Genomic DNA, 8,954 nt, shown 5'->3' with positions numbered 1-8,954 from the left:
GCTGTGACCTGATTGACAGGTAGGCTCCACCCCTTCACTCTTAATATCCTCCAGTTGACACACATGATGTAACCGGCACACTGATGTACTTTAAAAAACAACAATGAGACAGCCATCGAATGATGTACTTTAAAAAACAACAATGAGACAGCCATCGAAAGCCCTATGGAGCAGTGTTCTTCTGTCACACGTGGGATTGCCACGAGCCAGAGTCGTTTTATCAGGTTCTCATTTTAGAGATGAGAAAACTGAGGCTCAGAGACTGAAAAAGGAGGACGTGATGGGCCTACACTTTGAATTCCTCCGAGGGCCCTGCTTTCATAGACAGCTGCCCTGCTTCATCTCGTCACCTGCCTGCGCACAGCCCTGGGCTTGAGGGGGCCCGCCAGTGCAGCGCTATGCTAGCGGAGGCCTCTGGGAGCTAGGCTGGCTCATGGCGTCCCAGACAGTGGCTGCGGACCACGGCCATTCTCCCACCAGCAAACCTGTCTCCAGGACTGGGGACGCTGGCCAAGGAACAGAGCCCCACGAGCCGGCCAATCTGGCCACCAGGAGAGGCTCCGAGGGGGTTTGCCTGAGACCTCAGTGAGGATCTTCTGAGTCTTTCCAGCACCTTCACACTTGAAGGAGAAAGTGCTCACTCTGCTTCTCCACTACTGGATACCAGCAGCCCAACTCCACGCCCGCATCTAACCCGCTCACCCGTCACACACTGCACCTCCCACAGGGCTCTGACCCAGTCGCCTGGAAGTGGGGGTGGGGGCAATGCTGTGCCGACCGTTTCAGGCCAGGAAAGGTTCTGCAGCTGGAAGACTCTCACTTTTTTATTTAAAAGCAAAGCAAACAGGGTCCATATAAGAGCTCAGTGTGCAAACAGGACCCGCCTTGGGCAATTTCCCCCCTAATTCTCCTGAAGACGTGCATTTTCTTCTTTGGCCCAAAGCCAGTACATTTGCCATTGGACTTGTCCCCTGTCCCCCGTGGCTCCCTGGGCCACCATTCATTGGCTGCGAAGTTGCCCTTTGCAAGAAAGATCATTAGCCCAGCAATCTTTCATTCGGACACTTTGCAGGGGCCGGTGAAGGCGTTTGGCATTTGCTGACTCTCCAGTAAGGGGATCTGTGGGCGTTGCTCACCTTGTGCAAGACCACTAGCGTTTGGGAGCAGGAGGAATCGGATGCCGATGCAAGCGGTCAGAGAGATTTCTGAGGACTGCGGATCTTACAGGGGCTTGCTGAGGTTTGTGCAAAGGCTGGTCCATCCGGGTTTGTCGTGGGGCTTTCATTTGCTTTGTCCTGTGGTTGTCATTCAGAGCTCCCATCCTGTGGATAGGACCTCACGGTCAGCCAGGTCTGTGAGCTCTTTCTAAAAGCAGTAGACTGACCATCTGTCCAATGGAAGAGCCACAGGGGACAGAACAGATGGACACAGACTTCTCTGGCTGTGATGGGGAGGCTGGCCGGCCCAGAACCCTGACCACAGCTTCTGCCATCTTCCTCTTGACTCTTGCCCTGGCCCTGAAACTTTCCATGGAACCTGGGAATGGCTCTCAGCAAATTACGACTTCTTGCTTCCTTCCAGGGTGCTGGGCACAGACGAGGGGCTGCAGCTTCACATCCCGGGAGCTTTAGCATTTTCATTTTTGTGGGGGTTGATATAGCCCCTTACTGGCCTCCCCACCCTACCCCCACCCCGCCCCATCCTAAAACATGCCAGGGAGTATTAGCAAAGACTCTTTACACGGTGAACAATGACCCCCAGAGCTAGGCGTCAGCTTCAAAGCGTGCTCTTCCTGGGAAGGGTGACCCAATGCAGTGTTTACCCCTGAACCTTTGCAGGAGGGTCAGCCTCTTGGGCCCGAGTAGGTGGTGGTAGTAGGCAGGCAGGGGCCCACACTTTGGGTCGGCTCTTTCAGGCACCGCATTAAAACAGGCTGTGTGTGCTCACTCAAAGCACCGACTTGTAGAGCATTATCTTCCTCCTCAAACCGAAAACACACATTTCCTCTCAGGCTCCCGAGACCCAGGCAGCCTCAGATGTCTGCCAAGTGCAGAACGGCCAATTCCTGGGGACCTGCCGGCCGGCTGACATGCCAGAGGGGGGGGTGGGGCTGCACTCTGGGGGTCGGGGGCTAGGACGTATCTGTAGGTCAGTTCCCACCAACCAGACTCCAATGGGCAGGACTGGAAGACCCCCCACTCTGAAAGGGGCTTACCCCTGGCTTTCTCAGTCTCTTACCATAACCCTTCGCAAGCAGGAAGGACACAAGCAACTCATTGTACAGCTGTGGAGAAGGAGGCCGCATGCAAGGAAACAAGACAACCGCCCCCCCCCCACACACACACACACCAATCTATCCCTATTGGCTCCTTGAACTCCCTTGTCCTATTTTTAAAAAGATGTTGTTTATAACACACACACCTTAAACTCATTGCCATCAAGTTGATTTCTACTTAGAATGGCCCTATAGGACAGGGTAGATGTCCCAGTGGGTTTCAGGAACTAACTCTTTAGGGGAACAAAAAGTCTCCTCTTTCTCATGCACCCCTATACACAGCCACACAGACACGCAAAAGGGCAAATTAACAGGAATTGCTGTGAGATCACAGAAACCGAAACTGGACTAAAACATCACGATGCGACGCTCTTGTGTCTCGATACATTTTCCCTCTAAGTCTCTAGACTTCGGGAGACGATGTTTTCATCTTCTTAACCCTTCCCCGGGACTCCCTAATTCACACTGCGGTCAAACGGCAGTTGGCTTGGGCATCCTCCAGGGACTCACGGCATCTGCCTTTGGAAAGTTCTTAGGTGTGGGGAACAAAAGGCGGTGTGGGAAGGGGCAAGACCAGAGCAGTAGGGTGGATGGGGCAAGATTTCCCAACAAAACTCTTGCACGACAATCAGCCTCTTGGAAAACATTTCCTTGGGGCAACCTGTCTGCCCTTTCCCTCCCCGATGACACTGGCTACAACCCTGAGATGCGATGTATCAACACCCTCCCTGTCCCACCTGGGGGCCGTGGCCCCATCTGCCCAGGGTCTCTTTCCCTCCCTGCCACCCCTCTGGTTTAGGGAAACAGTGTCCTGGGGTCTCCTATCCTGGGCTGGTCTTCCCACTATTTGTTCTGTAGGCCCTGCTACTGCTCAGCTGGAAGGTGGTCTTGTTTAAGATACCACAGGCAGTACATGGTATAGGTAAGATTCCAATCAGGTAGCCCTTCTTCAGGGCCTAACCTTCCACTCAGTCAGTCCACCGCAGCCTCAACTCTACATATTCCGTGCTTCGGGGTGCAGCACGGCAACCCGACATGGTGTGAGAACGGCACACCTCCCTACACACCCGGCAGAAAGATGCTCGCTAAGGAGGCGCCGTGGCCCGGGATACTAATCGGTGCTGGCTAGTTCAGGACAAGGGAGCCCCTTGGTCTGCAAACAGGCTGGTTCCCAGACTCACTATGATTGTGCGCTGTGGGAATTACATGACTCATACGTGCATTTCACTCCTAACCAGGGTCCCCGAGTCATGGTTTGCACACATCCGTGCTACAGCTGGCTTGTCCCCGGGCATCAAGGGTCCAAGGGTGAAAGACAGTGGTGATTTGAATTCTGCTAGGTGGGAAGGGAAGGGAATGAGCAAACCAACAAAAATGCCTGGTAGATCTGTTGGAGAATTGCTAATAAGAAGGCTCCACCCCCACCCCACCTCCCGGAGAGTATCCACTGGATACATTTGCCAAACACATGGTCCTCTTGAGTGAAATGAAAGTGGTCCTGGTGCGATCTGATCCCACCACACTGAGGCAAACCACTAAGGTCGTGCAACAGAACAGCAAGGGGAACAGAGCAACGAAGTCCCGAGGGAATACCAAAAATAGATTTTGGGGTCAAGGCTTGACATCCCATCAGACTCCACCAGAAAACACTCCTGAAGGCCAATAAATAGTCCTTGAACTAAATACAAGCTTTTCTTTTTTGTTGTTGTGTTTTTTTTGGTCATTGGCTTTTTGTTGTTGTTGTTGCTTGGTTTTTCTTGTTGTTTCTTGTTTTTGTGCATGTTATTATCTCCACAGGTCTGTCTAAATAAGATAGGCTGGATGAACAATCTGGAGGAGAAAACAATGGGACCGACAGTTCTCGGGGGACATGGGAGAGGGGGAAGTGGGGGGAAAGGAAGTGGTGTTAACAAACCCAGGTAACAAACCCAGGTACAAACAAGTGATCCAAATTGGTGGTGAGGGAGTGTAGGAGGCCTGGTAGGGCATGGTCAAGGGTAATGTAACCGAGAAGAATAACTGAAACCCAAATGAAGGCTGAGCATGATAGTGGGACAAGAGGAAAGTAAAAGGAAATAGAGGAAAGAGCTAGGAGGCAAAGGGCATTTATAGAGAAAGTGGTCCTGGTGGATTGGGCAGATGCAATCTCCCATTCCAGCTTCCTTGGCCACCCCCTTTCTCTCTGGAAGCCTTGTGCACCAGGCAGCCCGGTATCCACTTGGCACCTGCCAACTAAGCAGCAGCAACACCCGACCCACGGGACATCTGGGTCCTGTTCTCGCTCAGAAAGAGCTTCAGGAATGCGCTTCATTTTGCAGAAGAGAAATAATGCTGGTGTCAATTCCCAAAGCATGGGGTATTCTTTTGGGGTCTCTGGACTAACAGAGGGCACCCCCAGCCCACAATGTGTGAACAGGATTGTCAAGGAAGAAGACATCCAAGCTGGAGATGGGGAACACTCATGAGGGCCCTCAGCACGCTCTGGCACATGCTGCGGCAGGGGGCATCAGCGGTCAGGCGCTGGGCCTGACTCGGGGTGACTCTATGCGCAGCAGGTTTGGAGCACTGGATTATATTGGGTTTTCACTGGCTGATTTTCATGAGTAGATCACCAGGCCTTTCCTTCCTATCTCTTTTCATCTGGAAGCTCCACGGAAACCAGTTCAGCATCACAACAACACACAAGCCTCTGCTGCCAGCGGGGTGGTGGCAGGGCAGGTGATGTATTGGCTGGGAATTGGACCCTGGCCTCCTGCGCCAAAGGTAAACTTTCTACCACCAAGCCACCACTCGCTCACCCCACTGTAAGTACAGGGCTTTATAAAGCGTGGAGGATTCCCTGTGTACTTGCTGGGAAGGGGAGCCTTGAAAAGCCGGCTGGTGTTGGGACAAACATTTCCCTCTAAGGGAAGGCCTTTGCCCTTTGAGAAAGTGGGGGAGCAAACACAGAGAAGGCTTGGTCTGTAAGCACAGCCTCCCAGAGCCCAGCCCACTGGCCTCGCCCCAGGGACACATGATTTACCTAGGCTGGAGGCACCGGGGGATATCAGAGCCACAAATATCCTTTCTCGTTTCACACCAGGGTGACATAAAATGATTCCATTTTAAGCCAATGTGGGATGGAGGAGGGGAGGGAGCCAATGTTTCATTTTTAATGAACACCAATAAAACATTCTTCCCCTAGTACTCACACACTGCAAACCCAAGCAGGAGAAATAACGGACCCCGCCGGACGGAGCTATGTACTCCTCGGGCCACAGCTTCTAACCCCTTCATGGCACCAGCATCTGGTTTCTGGTCCCAAAGTGGTTGATTGAGAAGCCCACAAGAAGCTCTGTCCACTCTGATAGCCCCGGCTCGTAGGAGCTCACCTGACGATGCCCCACCAGCAGGTGTTGCCACGGCTCTTGAACAAGGGTGACCCCACCTGAGCTCGTCAGTGGTTTGGGATCAGCCCACTCCATGTGAGTCTCAGACTGGAGTGACAGGAAGGAGTGCTCCCAAAAGTGAGGGACCTCCCCCCGCCCCCAATGATTTTTATGGCCGTGGTTTCAAAAGAGGTGCCTTGGTCGCCTCTGGTTACATGCTGCCTGATCACCTCAAGATCAGCCACTCTGCGGGGACAGACAGGCTTTTACTCCCATGAAGAGTTACAGTGTTGGAAACTCACAGGGGTAATTCTGCCCTGTCCTGTAGCGTTGCCGTTGACTAGCTGGCAGTGTGTTTGTTCTGCTTTGTTTGGTATTTGAGAGGGCTTCTAACGCGAATCAGAGGTGGGCCCAGTTGCTTTCAGGGCAGCTGGGATGGGGAGAAACTGGTATTATGGAAGAGCCGGGCTCATGGTCTGGCCAAGTTCAGGCCCCTTGCAGTGTCTGCAGGCCTACTAGGAGGAGGTGCCTACTCCCCACCTGTGCTGTGTGAGGTCACTCAACTCTGATTCCTGGCATCCAGGTGTGACCCAGTGGAACTGTTCTCTAAAGGGCTGGTCATGGATGGTTTTTAGAAGTAGATCACCTGTGCTTTCTTCCAAGGGCGTGGCTGGTGGACTTGAACCACCTGCCTTCTGGTCAGCACACAAGTGTGTAAACCATTTGTATACCTTTACAGCTGTGAGGCAGGGCTGACACATGCTCAGCCTATGGCGAGGGGGCCTCCCCGCTACTCTGACAAAGATTCCTCAGTCTACCTGCTCTCCTTAGTTCTACCCAGGTGGCCCTCCCCCTTCTGCCTCAGCACCCTGCATGAATCAGCAAAAGCCATACCGTTTCCCGTGAGTATTGTCTGCACCCCTTGGTCCCCGAGGGTATGATTGGGGTGAGCTGTGCTGGATGTCCCCTGAGGGTACTACCGGTGGCTGGTGCAGGGAGCATCCTCCCCTGAGGAGGACCTCAGCCAGTCACATCGTTGGCGTGTGCACACCCAGCTCTGCTGCTTGGCCTGCTTCCCGCCCCCGCCCCCCCCATCTCCCCACCATGCTAGAGGATGTCCTGGTTGAGTCTGTGCCTCATGGAACAGTTGAGGAGGTGGGGCTCTGGGTTAGGGGAGAGACAGCATAGCCTGTCAGAGGTGGAGAGAGGTTTCTTTCTGAAAAACTAGAAAGTCCTATGGAGGTCCTGTTCCATGTGGTGCCCTGGGGCTTGTGGGGGAGGGTTCTTGAGTCACAGTGTGTGGGCCCCACGTCTCCTTCCCAGCAAGGCTCAGAAGGAGCAGGGCTGAGGTGTGCTGGGACAAGAGGCAGCCAGAGTGGGCTACTCTATGTCCTGGGGGCTGTGCTAACTCTTCTGTGGGGGATGCAGAAAGGGAAAAGGGAGAAGACCCCATCCCATCAGGGGCTGGCTAAGAGTCTCCAAGCAGCTGGCAAGGCAGTACTTGAGAGGCTGGGGCAGGGCCATGGAGGAGGTCATTTCTTGCCCATCTGAGTTTGACCTCTGCACATCAGGCCCATCATGCTTCTCACTGCCCTGGGCCACAGTTTGGTGGCTCTGGTCTCCTGTCAGTAACATGTCCCCAAATTCGGGACCAATGGCGCTCTCTTCTATGTCTCTCTCATCTCTCTGTCCATCGGCCTTGCTGCCCATGCACGTCCTATCTAGGTCTGGGGCCTGCTCGGTTCTGAGCTGGTGTCTGGCTCACCAGGGTACAAAGCAGAAAGGCATCCAGGTTGGTATTCGACGAACATATCACTAGACTGTGCATCTGAAGAATGAAAATACCTGGCCAAAGATGAAAGTGGGCCTCCAGCCATCCTTACCCAGCTTCCTTTGAACTTCAGAAAGGACCCCAAAGCAAAATGGTCTCCAGCAACCCCTGCTTACTAATCAGCAGTCATCCCTCCCCACCCCAGACGAAGTCACTTAAAATACACTTTTCACTAGAGATGAAGAGAAAGAGACCTGTATCTTCCCACTTTGGCCTTAATCACAAGACTTCGATAAGAAGCACAACCACGACACGAGGAACATGCATAGATGCTGTCCGTCGTTCTCCTTCCGCCCCCAAAGTTTCAGCATCTGACTTGTTACGAGAGTGGGAATGAGAGAGTGAACTAGACTAGAAACAGACCAATTTCACTTCTGTCAGCATCTCATGACAGCCCATAGATGAACCTCATAAATGGTGAAAAATGAACAATCCTTGGTTTTGATAACCTAAGCTGGGATGAGGACCAAGGAGTTGATATCTCTGGAACCCAGTAGTTTATCTCACGTGTTTTTCAATGATTGATTCCGAACTTATCCTATTTCATCAACAATTTCAACAAGTCAAAAGGGAAATTTCAGACTCCTGGCTACAGCTCCTCTCAGCCTAGGCTTACTGGTGCCAAATGAAGTGGTAATTAACTGAAATCCCCACCACCACCACCACTTTCCCCCCAACTGACATGCAGAATCGCCAGGCAGGGGATACTGCAGAGGAGGGGGAAGTCGGTCGGAATGGGAAGCCGATGATGTGAGGGAAGGCTCAAGAGAGGAGGGCGGTAACTGTATGGGCAAAGCACCTAGGCAGAAGCGAGCGGGGCGGGGTCAGGGAGGAGAGTAGCCAGAATGGACTGGCAGGAGATGTGTTCCAGAATTAGGAAATAGTGGTGGTAAAGCCTTGGTGGAAGGACAGACTTGAAAGTCTCGTTAGAGGAGTTTGGACAGAATCTTGTAGCCATCAGGGGCCGTCGTGTGTTTTAAAGTGAGGGGTCACATGCTCCGAGTGGGCATGAGAATCGCAATGGTGTTCAGGCGACCAGTGGAAGAGACAAAACTCACAAGGTCTAATTTGCAGACATCTCAATAATTGGCACAGGGGGCGTGGAAGGCTGGATTTTTCCATATTTCTCTTATGGTTAGTATTTCCCTATGGTGGTCCCATCTCAGGAATAGTGAATTTTGTCAGTGATGCACAGAGCTGGAACTGCCAGGTACCTACCTGTTCCCGTCATTCAACGCTCTACCACTTGACCGAAGGACCATTTCCATTGGCCAATGCTGCACAGGGACTCGTATTCGACAGTCAGCATTCACTGACAACTTAACTCTGAGGTGTACTGAAGCTTCTGTGACACTAAGACATTGTGGACTTGCTGTCACCGGTTCTACTGCTTTCAAACAAGCACCGGGCGAGGCTTCCGTGTGTCTGAGCTTCCCCTAAAATCGGCCCCGTCCACAGTGGGGGCCTCTGACATTGGGGG

General features: G+C 52.8%; 1 protein-coding gene across 1 annotated transcript in view; it reads right to left on the bottom strand.

The window, feature by feature from the left end:
• The window catches only part of SLIT3 (slit guidance ligand 3), a gene marked incomplete at its 5' end in the record, with an annotated part of 712,261 nt that overhangs the window by 344,833 nt on the left and 358,474 nt on the right, over positions 1-8,954 (bottom strand). The window lies entirely within an intron of this gene.

The sequence above is a fragment of the Echinops telfairi genome, unplaced genomic scaffold, assembly GCF_000313985.2.
Source record: "Echinops telfairi isolate 266 unplaced genomic scaffold, ASM31398v2 ScPeMD7_7469;HRSCAF=8507_0, whole genome shotgun sequence".
NCBI lineage: Eukaryota > Metazoa > Chordata > Mammalia > Afrosoricida > Tenrecidae > Echinops > Echinops telfairi.
The sequence above is the reverse complement of the archived record's forward strand: the minus strand, read 5'-3'. Positions and strand labels throughout refer to the sequence as shown.